Source organism: Salvia hispanica, unplaced genomic scaffold (genome assembly GCF_023119035.1).
Source record: "Salvia hispanica cultivar TCC Black 2014 unplaced genomic scaffold, UniMelb_Shisp_WGS_1.0 HiC_scaffold_866, whole genome shotgun sequence".
NCBI lineage: Eukaryota > Viridiplantae > Streptophyta > Magnoliopsida > Lamiales > Lamiaceae > Salvia > Salvia hispanica.
The window spans coordinates 1-13,000 of record NW_025952650.1 but is presented as its reverse complement, the minus strand read 5'-3'; the positions used below and the strand labels follow the sequence as shown (position 1 = coordinate 13,000).

The 13,000-nt window shown below is 35.2% G+C and overlaps 3 pseudogenes; 2 read left to right on the top strand and 1 right to left on the bottom strand.

The window, feature by feature from the left end:
- The first annotated feature begins 3,040 nt into the window (after positions 1-3,040).
- LOC125200253 lies at positions 3,041-4,679 on the top strand (annotated as a pseudogene).
- Positions 4,680-5,621: 942 nt separating this feature from the next.
- Positions 5,622-7,657, bottom strand: LOC125200251 (annotated as a pseudogene).
- Positions 7,658-10,155: 2,498 nt separating this feature from the next.
- On the top strand, positions 10,156-12,554 carry LOC125200252 (annotated as a pseudogene).
- The last annotated feature ends 446 nt before the right edge of the window (positions 12,555-13,000 follow it).

Sequence of the window (13,000 nt, the reverse complement as noted above, 5' to 3'; positions counted from 1 at the left end):
GCACCCAAAGCAGAAACTAACCAAAACGCTTCCTTCTCGGATCTCAAAATTGGCAGTAAAGTTTAGAACTACAGAGAAAGAAAAATCAGACACAAAAAAGTTAAGGAATTTGATAGTATTAAATTTGTCACACACACACTTCTCTTTCATTTGATTGATGATATTTTGTAAATTATGTATTCCTACATAAAATATGGGGCACATGATAGTTATATTGACTTCGTATTGTTGATTTGTTGTCTCCTACTGTCGTTTACCTATTATTAAAAGATTTAATTGCGAAAATTTAAGATAGATGCAATTTTTTTAAACTAGCATCACTAGAGTTGAATTCTATGAGAGGTGATTTCATTTTTTGGAAAACTTATTCATCATTGATACGACCAAATTACAATATTAACTACTTGCTTTTCTTGAATGAAAAGGGGTATTATTAATTTTTGTGAAAGTTCTAGGCCTAAATCAGCAAATTTCGAGAAAATAATATTACTCGAGATAAGTGAATTATCGATAAAGATTCAATGCCTAACAGAACAAATAATGCTCTTCTAAGTCATCAAATAAAATGGGCACATTTATCGACACTTTATTTTCCACAAATCTATGTATATCTGCCGCCACCATTGTTGAACTTTTTGGAGTTCCAAATCTCTCACGTATTTTATCCATATTTTCTTCGTTTCTTATACTTTTTCTTATTTTAATAATTTTTTATTAAAATTTCTATCATCTATAAATGAGATTATTTTCATGTACCGAATCAATATGAAAAATGGAATTCATAGGATCAAAATTATTGATGGAATAGGGTTGTTGATCAAAATGTTCGATCGACCGCACGACCCCATCTAGGTCTGTCGCGGCTATTTTGTGAAAAAATTTCATTAATTTTTTTGTCACGCATAAATTATTATATAACGACATATATGCACGTCCAAGAGCAAAATAATAAAAAATAATTCGTAAGAAATGATAGGTGAAGGTCGCGATCGTTTACTATATTGTTGTATAACTCGAAAATGATTTTGTGGAGCAATCATTTACTTTCATGTTAACTTGGTATTTCTGGATACATGAAATTAAAAATATATTCTGCTAAGCTTTATTAAATTTAATGGCTACTTAATTTGAGTTTAACTTCCTTTCAATAATTGTATCGCATAGCTCCAAATTACATTTTCACATCTAAATGAATATGCATGTTATCTTGTACCACATGTAATTGAAACGTATATATATTCTTTCAAATTTTCGATCTTCTGTCAAATCCATACCGTTCAATTTCTCATATATCCCATTATATTTGAGCAAAGTACTATTCAAAGATTAATTTTAAAAAATTAATTATAGGTACAAGAGTAAATTATCATAAAAATATCAAATCTTATCTCATTTTTCTCATTTCATCACACAATACAAAACCAAAAATGAAAATTGTGGGGAAAAAAACAATTAAATAACACAAAAATATAAAGAAAATTGCTGAAATAAAGAAAATTATACTAGTGGTATTCCCTCTGTCCCATAGGGCCATAGTAAATGCACTTTCTTCCACAAAAGACAGCCACATTTCCTCTTTAAAAAATTTCCTCTCACATCAATTATAAAATTATATTTTCTCTCACCACTTAACTTACAAAACAACAACTCCTAAAATCTCAGCTATCTCTCAAGTATGTCATCTTTTTTGCACGAGGGAGTACTATTTATAAATTATAGTTCCAAATAAAATATTTTGAAATGAGGGAGAGGATAGAAGAGAGTTGTTGACGTACGTAGCATTAAGATTCACAACATCCCGAAATAGAAAGACGATTTGTTTATGATGGAAGGATGCCCCATGGTTTTGAGTAAAAAAGAAAAGTTGGGGGTATAAGTAACGATTTTAGAATAATAATATCTAGGTTAATAAAGAAGACCACGACACGTAAAAAGAATCTAAAAGATCTTTAATATTTTTGGAGTAGATCAATAGCTGATCAAGAATATTCGTTGTTAACAACAAGTTACTACCATTTGTAAGAAAATTTGAGTGGATAAACAACTCCTACATATAGCTATTCCACTGAAGAAGGAAGATATATACCCTTATTCAAGAATTCTTTATCTCCATAGTTATTCATATTTTAACTATATCATTAAAAATTTGTGACATCTAATCCAATGTACATAATGTATTTTCTTAACTCTTTAGTGATGTAAATTAATACTCCACTTGTATATTAGAGACAAGAAGGTAGCTTCGTTAATAGTTCAAACTCCATAATATTTGCTAGGATCGAATCTTCACACAAATTTAAAAAATAATAGTATAACATATATAGTACTAGTATTTATTATTACAACCAACCAAAACAAATAGATGTCTATTACAATTAGACCAGATCTATACTATCTTTACAAACAAACTAGCTCCGGATCTACAAAGATAAAAAAATAAAACAAAATACGATCATTTCTAAAAAAAAAACATATCATCATAGGGAGAGGTGCCACCAACTCTTAAAATAACATCATACCATCATTCCTACTAATCATTTGAACAAGTAGACGAATAAAACGCCATATGGCAAAAAAAAAGGGTAAAAAACACTTAACAATATGCAATACTACTATATACAACAATTTTTCTCCCAAAATCTAACACGCTATACAACAATCTATGATTGCTATATAGTTTATAATATTATTATATATATAAATATACAGTCAATTCAAGAAGTTGCATTTTAACAAGAACCTATCATTTTATTTACTTTATATACCAACACTGCGTTATGTACCCCTAAAAATGCTTCACTTTGAAATGAACGGAGGAAGTATATCCACAAATATAATATCTTAAAAAGTATATGTATGTGTAATAATATAATTAGAGTTTACTAGAGACACCATGTGTTTGATCTGACCCAAAAATCTTTATTAATGTGCATGTAATTTAAGTTTACCGACTAGTCAACATCCAACAAATTTGCACCTTATTATATAGAGCACGTACTTGATTTGTTTCAAATTTATACTAGTGATTGAAAAAAAGAATATGAAGAAAATCAAAGAAAAACCTCATGCACTGATGTTTCCCTACCCTCTCCAAGGGCATGTGATTCCATTTGTAAACCTAGCCAACGCTTGCCTCAAATGGCTTCACAATCACCTTCATCAACACCCACTCCATCCACCAGCAAATCTCCCGGTCGCGCGGCCTCGGCCCCGGCCAAACATCTTCCTCGAGTCCCGTGAAAAGGGCTCGACATTCGTTATGCCACGGTCACGGACGGCTTCCCACTAGCGTTCGATCGGTCCCTCCACCACGACCAGTTCTTCGAGGGGATCTTGCACGTGTTCCCAGCACACGTGGATGACCTAGTTGGTGGAATGGTACTCAACGACCCATCGATCAACACGTTGATCGTTGACACGTTCTACGTGTGGCCCTCTTCGATTGCCCGGAAGTATAATCTTGTAAACGTGTCGTTCTTCACCGAGCCGGCACTTGTCCTCACCTCCTATTACCATGTCCATCTCCTCAAGGAGAATGGCCATTTCGCTTCACTGACTGGTAAGTAATTATTTCATCACCGCTGTCTGTTGGTGGTGTGAGCCTTTATTCACTCAAAGAAATTATTTCATCAAATGTAGCATCGATCTAATTAATAAAAATGATATGCTGTACATTGATTTTGAAAATGCACACTTTTCGAAATAAGTTAGTTATGCAATTTATGCGTACAATATTAACGTTACTATACAAATTTACAATACGAGATTGAAAAGATGTCTACCTTTTAGGAAATCGTCCGATGGAATTGAGTATATTCCGGGAGTAACATCCATAGCGACTACGGATTTACCTTCGTATCTTCAAGCAGAAGACGATATCAATACGCCCGTGCATCGGATCCTTGACCGATGCTTCAAAGACGCGAAGAAGGCCGATTTCATGCTATGCAACACGGCCCAAGAGTTGGAACAAGACACAATCTCCGCCCTGAAACCCTCCAGCCTTTCCCCGCGATCGGGGGGGGTTTTCGCACCAGAGTTCACCAAAAAACCCGGGATCTCGCCCCAGCCTCCCCCCCGGGTGAGGCCCACGTGGGCTCGGAAAGGGACGTGGCTAAAGTTTTTACATCTCTTTCGGAAGCTATGCTCACACTAGCAAACATGTGATTGATGAGGTGGAAAAGGGCCCCTTTGATTAGTGGGGTCCATTTATATGGGTGTTTCCGCCCTGACATAGTCAGCCCCGGGGCCCCCAGGTCCCCCCACTTTTTGAGCCGGTCAAAGGGCTGACTGCATTGCGATCAGCTTTGGGCTCTCTCACCCAAGCGCCGGGGGTTTCTGACGCACTGTGGATGGAACTCGATTCTCGAGAGCATAAAGTCCCTTTTCCCGTTGATATGTTACCCCTTGTTGACTGACCAGTTCACTAATAGGAAATTGGTGGTGGATGTTATGAAGATTGGGATTAATTTGTGTGACAACAAATCAACACCGTTGAGGAAAGGTGTTGCTGGGGAGTTGATTATTTGATGGAAATCACAAGAGATAAGGCAAAAAATCAAAGAAGTTGGCAAAATATTAGTTGATGCAATGGGTGGTGATGGCTCTTCAGTGGTTAATTTCAATCAATTTGTGGAAGATCTAACGGCCAAAATTGCTTCAGTAAAGAGTGTTTGATTAAGGACAATTAGGGGTCAAATCCCAAATTTTTTAGTTTATGTTTTTATCTTTTTTGGGTTTTGTAGTATTATAGATCTTGGGTGCTTGGGTCAAATTTTGGAAACTCGAATATTGTAAAATGATATTTTATGTTTGTGTTTTACTCCATATTGGAAGCGGTTGATTTAAAGGGGGAAAATTGTTTTTTTTAAATTTAAAATATGGATAGAGACTTCTTTTTATTCATTAGAATATTCGATCAAGATAATTGAATTTGAAAATAATTTATATAATGGGGTCGAGTTCAAATTTTGGTTATGTATTGATTTCTTATTTGTTTAAATTAATGAATACTTGCTTCCTATTAGGTTGTATTCGATATCCTATATAAAATAGTAGTACCAAGATAGGAGTAAAAAAAATAGTAGTATCAATATGGAGATATCTAAAATTAAAATTTGTAAATTATCTTAATTACTAAAGGTTAACTTAACTAATTATCCTTTAATCATACCCATAAATGAATTGGGGGTTTAATCTTATAAATAAAACACACTACTAATTAATTGGATAAATTTTTCCAAAACCAAAATCTGAAAAAAAAAACTTAAAGTTTATCAGGGGAATATTTAGAAATGGCCAAAAATATGTAACCTATGAAAATTATAAACCTATACAAATATTAAAATTTTTCCCAAAAAGAACTCAAATTTTTAGGAAAATCCAACGAACTAGAAAAACATATAATACTCGTAGGAAATTTTGACAGCACAATAGATTCGAAGTAATACTTTTCCCCAAAATATATTTCTTTAGAAAAGCCCAGCTTGTTAACTAGTTCCCTAACAAAAATTTCAAGATCCCATAGATGATCAAGAGAGATGGGGATCATTTGATTTTTTTTACTCGAGGAGGGGGGACCTTTCTTTTATGTTTTCTTGAAAGATTTCTTGTTCGCCCCTTTAAAATTGCCTGAGTTGATGATTCCCACCTTGTCTCCTTTGGTTCTTCTCTTTTTTCGCATTGTGCATGTTCACAGCCTGATTTAAAGATTGAATGGCTAATGGAATTTAACGTGTGTGGAAACCAGACGATGAACCAAGAGAAGAGACCATTTTTTACATTGAGTATCTGGTGAGAGTGCTTACATCAACCTGTTCAAGACATTCTCAGTCTGCTGTTTTCACTGGCTCCCATTCCTGATCCTTCCACGGCTGGTAGATACTGACGATAGTTAAATAATAGGAAAAGCAATTAGCCAGTTATCATTGAAAAGGTCTAAATTAAGTTTAAGGAAAGGGTGACAAAACAAACCTTCCTATATTCTTTTCATGCTTCAGAGGCTTTTCCCCTGGCAATTTCTTGTCAAATTTCCCACCGCTGCTGTTGCAGTTGCTGCCATGCCAGCGACATTTTGAACACATCTTTGCTAACTGCTTAGGTTGTGATTGTGTTCCTGTTATAGGTAACGCAGTCGCAGCAAGTTGAATATGGCTGCAAATTATAAAGACACTCGGATTAAGCATTGCTATAAAACTGAACTACCGGGACAAAAAGACATAGAAAAAGTACTGTGAAACTATACATCCATATACGATGTAGTTCTAATTATTTCCAATGGATGCAAAACCAAAATTCCCAGTAAATAAAGGAGGTCAAAGGCTAACCTTGGCAAGGCACCTGCTTTCTGGCATTTTTGAGGTTCTTTAATCGATTACCCTCCTGTTTGTCAACTCTGCTTTTCTTCTTCCCTTGCGTCTCTCAGCAAAAGGATCTGTTCCAGGTTCGGGAAAAAGGAAAGACTGATTACTAAAGAATGAGGAGAAGATGCAAGAACTTAAAGATAATGCTAATATTATCAATTTATCATACGGGAGTAAGAAGATAAAAATATAGACACAATCTTTAAAAAAATCAGCACTAGCCTCAGCCAAAAAGTTCTTGTCATGATTTTCAGCCCAGATAAGTTTATCTATAACAAAATAGTAGCAAAAATGCAAAGAAAATTTGGATTTCTGTAGCAATCTTGAAAGCATTCTAGGTTGGAAAAATAAAATAAGAAGAGTATTATTGACATTATACCATCAGTAGCCTTGGCCTCAATGATTGGATATCATTGTCATCATTGACACGATCATAACCATGGAGCCGCTTCCAAGTACCGGTTTGCTCATCTAGGCCATTTTTTCCTTCTTCCGCTTTTGAATACCTAAATCACATTTCAAAGAACGCTTAAAACCCAATATTTGCCACAGAGTCAAGGTCAGACATTAATCAAAGTATAAAACATATCAATTTTGTTATAGAACCAAACATACCTTTTGTTGGGCAACACTTCCCACTGTGTAGGAGGTCTAGGCTTCGAGCTGAAAAGATAAAACAATAATTGTCACTATGCAGCATCAAAGTCAAGCCCATGCATCAGACAAGAAGATTATCTTTAGAATAATTCCAGAGAAATATGAAGAATTTTCATTTCTTTTCTCAGATATCACATCTTTCCATTTAAAGGTCACAGGACAACTAAAATAATAGTTTGAAAATTTCAATTATGATCTCCAAAGCTGACAATTGGTTGTCATAATTTGATGCAGCAGCAGAAAACCATCTTCCCAAATACTGTTCCAGCCTCAACATACAAGATGTCGAACAGTTTCCGTCAGTCCACTACCACACCAACCAGTGGCCATACTAAATTCGAAAATACTATATTACACATGGACCACAAGATCCTTATATTTTCTAAACAAGAAAATATCATAAGCAAGACTGCCATGCTATAACATCATGTCCTAAAGCAAAATCACCAATTTAGAAACCCTCTAGTATCCTAGTACATTGAACCTCATAGAATCCAAACTAGAATAGTACCCAATACATAGCAATGTCCCCAAACAATCGTTATAAGACGGTAGCTTCAAAAGCACTTAATTAATTGCTTCAACGGCCAACTCGACAGACTACATCATTTAAGTTACAGGCCGAGCCAGCTCACCATCGTGTGAGCATAATACACAAAAGCAATTAGCTACAGCTAACGTTCCCTTCATCAAGCAAATGTCAATATATAGGTGGTTCAATAAGCAAAACCATTTCTCCCATTTCCCCTTCTTTGAGATTCACGTGTTCATTCAAATTTCTAAAAAACAGGGTAGCTTACAGGCTTTCCCCGGCAATTAGAGGCAATTAAATTTGAAGGGGAAAAGGGCATCCGCAACTGCTTGAACCAATTTCGTAGCCTGTTCAATTGTTTCCTTCACAATCTCCTCCCTGTCAAATAAACAATACATAAATTCCAAACGAATTAAGCAATGTAAATACTAGCAATTGAAGAGCAAATTCCAGCTCGTCCAAAACCAAATACGCCCACTGAAATCAAAATTAAGCATATGTAGGAGAAGAAAAACAAACCTGGAAGCAGGTGGAGATGCGAATTGAGGGTGCTGGTCAAAGCCATAAGGTTGCCCAAATCGATTTCGTACTGTGCTTCCTCCATTTGGAGAGAGAGAGAGAGATGGAGGCGGGCAGAGGTGTGGGAGATGATTAAACGGCAAAAAACCCCTAAAACCACAGATTTGCAGAAGGAATCAACACTTTCGGGCTCGGGCCTGTGCAGAACTCCGATTCGGGCTTTAGCTGGTTGCCCTAATTTGGAGTTGGGTGGAAAACCTAATTGAATTTATGGTTTTATATGTATAAATAAATTTATTAAGTAATGTTGAAATGGCCCAATAATTGTGGGCTCCGCTATTAGGCCTGTTTTGTTAAATCAACTGGGGTTAATTTTCAAGGCCCACAGTTCAAATACAAAACAGTTTTTTATATTCAATAAATATAATATTAATTATTCATTGATTTAATCAAATCTTAATGTATTTTTTAAAGTTAAGTATATTAATAATTATTATTATCATGTTCTCAATTACTAACTTATTAAATAAATTTTATTGTAATTTTTGAATTGGGATTTTCCCTTTTTGTTAATATAGTACTATTATAATTTGATTTTTTGGCAAAAATTAAAACTTTCCCCGATTTATATTTTTTCCCACCAGTTTGAAATTAATATTCAAAACTACGAATGTTTGATTCATTTGCAATTTTCTAACCCGACTCAATTTTCCCAAAATTTTCCGGAAAATTTCCCCCAACGTGGAAACGAAAAATGAAGGGGCAAACGCGTAGCCCCTAAATAAATTATGCTTTTGTTTCATGTACAAACACACATGCAAAAAAAACCCTAACTTTTTTCTCACATGTTCCCGTGGGGTGGAGAACATCAAAAAAAACAATGGGGCCAGAAAGAACAAACCCCATAATAATTTAAATTTTTGAAATTCTTATAAGTAGGGACCAAGAAACACAATTGTCGCCAAAATGGGAAAAATGAGCGGACCTATGCGACATTGCTGGCGTTCGGACTACACCAAAACCCCAAAAACCCCCCCAAATATGCGCCACCTAGATTTTGAGAAAGAAGAAGATAACAAAAAAATGGAAACCCAAACCCTAGCTACTAAACTCAATGCCAAATACTACTCCATTTAAAATAACAAATATACTAGGCTGGGTTTTACCAATTACCCGTTGTAGAAAATTGCAAAAGAATCGAAACTTTGTAGTTTAAAAAAAATTTCAATGTTTAGGAAAAAAAAATTTGGAAAAAATTATTGTTTTGGGCCAAAATTCCTTTTTTTCCAAGTTTTTAATTACTAAATATTAAATAAATTTTTTAATTTTTGAATTGTGGATCTTATTTATATTATCATATTCTGAATAATACTTTTTACAAACAAATGTATCTTTTGGGAATATTTCTGTTGCATATATAAGTGAATCGCGATCATTAGATTTGAGAAGGTATCCATCTCAAAGATTGTCGACTATACAACCGAATTGTAGCACCATCTTATTTTTATTATTATTTAATTTGATTATTTCATTCTTGAAAAATATTTTCAATGGAACATATTACACCGAATTCTAGGAAGCCAAGATTTACATATAAAAAATATTATTTTTTCAATATGAAATTATGATTGTTGACTTATTCGTGCGGATAAAATTTCAAGTGGGGAAAATTTAAATTTAAATTGATTTATTTGTATTATTTAAAAAGTCCGTTATGTATACCAACAAATTATCCAATTACATCTACAATATTCTAGATAGTTCTATTTTACTTCCATAATTTAATTATTAAAGTATTGCCAAACATCAAATTCACCTAAAATAAAAAGCAATTTTTCCTTATAAAATCTAGCATTATGTAAATATTTACTTATTTAACAAAAATTTGAAAAATAGAATATTTTAACCAAATTAGTAAACAGCAGTCCAAAACAGAGTCGAAAATCATTCTTTCTTTGGTAACAAGAAACGAAGCAATTTTCACTATATATTCCCAACTATTCACAGTTGCTTCAATTCTCAACAAACTCCAACCCTTTTCGCAAATTTGCTTCTTTTTTTAGCAATCCCCAGAACTCTACAACCATGAGCAATCAGCCAGGGCCATCCGATCCGTAGTATTTCTTTGCATTAGAAATTTGAAATTCTTGCTCGATGTCCGTTCATCGATGGAGAAATTTCATCTGTTTTTAGGTTAATTTTGTGGAATTCTCGTTCTAATTGTTTCCAATTGGTTCATGATGTAGAACGCGAAGAAGGACTTGCACTGCGATTTTGGAGAGGAAAAAGGCGGCGAATCGGTTGGTGGTGGATGAGGCCATCAACGATGACAATTCTGTAGTTTCCTTCATCCTGATACTATGGAGAAACTCCAGATTTTCCGCGGCGAAAAATTTTGATCAAGGTTTATTTTTGGTCTCTTGTGGAATTTTTTGTGTGTGTATTGATGATTGAGATGTTGTAGCTTGTGTGATTGATTTGGGTTAATTGATGCAGTAATTGGTTGGTTTTTTTCTGTTTGTCTGTATTGAGCTGAGCTAGCATTGCGTTGCTCTTGTTTTTCGGGATAATGGGTGGGGATTTTGGGAATCTAATTTGGGGTTTTACTGTCAACCTCTGATACATATAGATTTTACCCAAATTTGTTTTTTTGAAGCTTGAATTTTGTGTGTTTATGTTCGTGGAAGATAGATTTTTTTGAATAGTTTGTTTAGTTTTGTTTTTGTTGAATGGTGAGAATTGAATTGTTTTCGATTATTAAAAGAGAAATAAGAAAGGAATTTGCAAATTTATATAGCTTTATCAAAGTATATTTTTTACAAATTAAATATGATGTTGCATATTGTGTGCTTACTATTAATACTAAGGTATGAAAATTTCGTTTAAATTTCATGTTTCGTTTTTCTTTTATTGTTTTTTCTATATTGATTTCTTAATTATTTAGATTTCATCAATAAATAGCTTATGATGTTAATCCCATTAATCCCTTTTATTTATTGACCTGGATTTGGGGGTAAGAAGAGAAAAATACGGGTCTGCATGCCCTTGCTGAGGATTCCTGCGAGAACCAAAGATTCGGTTTGAATAAGGTTGTCCGGAACAATCTCCGAGTTAGACTGGGGAGATGTTGTTTCCTGCACTTATGTCCTGATGTGAAGTAGGGGGCAGTCCATATTCCCCTTTGTGGATGACACCATTGAAGGGGTTACGGGAAAACCCTTTTTTGATGCTTACCAAAAGGGAAATTTTAATTAAGATTTGAACGGGCGGGTTTTGTTTTTTTTTATGTTTGAGAGTCAGTCCAGCCAAACATTTTTAAAAACAATATTCTTTTATGATCTGAACATCTATAGTTGTTGTATAGAATCAAAAAATGAACAGACAATCAAGATATGATTCATTCTTGTTATTTTTTAAGGGGGCCCCCTTTTTGGAATAAAATTTGGTTTAAAGCATGTTTTTTGCTTTATATTTTGGAGCTGATTTTTTTTTTTTGTGTCTGCAGCATATTTCCTTGAGTCATACCGGCCTGGGGAGGGAAGGGGTGTTTTTTTTTTTGTGAGAGGAGGAATGAGAAGGTGGAGTTCAAGGCCCTTTGAAACTGATCCTTCAGAATATTGGTTTTTCCCCCTGAACGGAGATCTTCGGGAAAAGGGAAACCTTTAAAAAAGGGGGGAAGAGGATAGGTTGGATGAAGGGGGTTACGATGATGTGGGTGGTGTTCGTAAGCAGATGGTCAGATTAAATTTGGGCCGGGGCTGCCCTAAAACCCCCACAGTTTTTAAATCAATGGGAGTAAAGCCTCCAAAAGGAATTCTGCTTTATGGTCCTCCGGGGATCGGGGAAAAACCTTGATTGCCCGGGCTGTGGCTCCCCCAGACGGGTGTTTTCTTCTTCTGTATTAATGGACCAGAGATAATGTCAAAAATGGCAGGAGAAAGGAAAGAACCCTTCGGGAAAGGGTTGAGGAAGCTGGAGAAGAACGCGCCTTCTATCATATTTTTGATGAAATCGACCCCAAAAGCTCCAAAAGGGGAGAAAACCCATGGAGAAGTAGAAAGGAGAAGGGTACCCCAAACCCCCTGACATTGATGGATGGGCTAAAGGGCCCTGGCTCACGATTGTAATGGGTGCTACAAACCGCCCCAACAGCATTGGACCCTGCTCTTAGAAGGTTTGGGAGGTTTGATAGGGAAATAGACATAGGCTTTCCCTTTAGAAGGGGGCCTGGAGGTGCTTTCGATCCACACAAAGAACAGAAACTTGCTGAAGATGAAAGGGCTCAAACAACTTTAGATTTTAATAGGAGTTCATGATCTACTAATTTTGAGGGACTTTGAATGAATATGTAACTTCGGGGTTTCCCATTGCGGGTTTGATTTGGAGAGAATTTCCAAGGATACAAAATGGTTATGTTGGTGCCTTTTTAGCTGCTTTGGCACTGGGGCCCGTTTCAATGCATTAGGGAGAAAATGGAGGGATAGACTTAAAGACATTCCATTGATGCTGAGATACTGAACCCCAGGGTTTTAGTAATGAGCATTTTCAGACTCCCTTTGGGAACCAGCAACCCCTCTGCTCTCCGGGGAAAAGGAAGGGTTTCATTTTTTGTTCTTCCCATTAACGTTTTCAAATATTGATTCAAATGTTAAATTTATCTTTTCCCACTAATTTTCGGGAAATTTTTGCTATAGGTTGTTGAAATCCCCCTGTCAGTTGGGGACATCGGAGGCCCTTTAAAAAGTCAACGAGCTCCAAGAGGTGGCCTTTTTTATAAAAGATCAAAACTGATTGTGCAAAATATATGCTCCAATTTTAATATTTTTCCCTACTAAAACCCTTTTAAAATGGGCTGGATGATTTAGACGGGTTTAATATCCCGGGGCATCCCAGAAGTTTGGGGAAATTTGGAATGTCGCCCCGAAGGGGT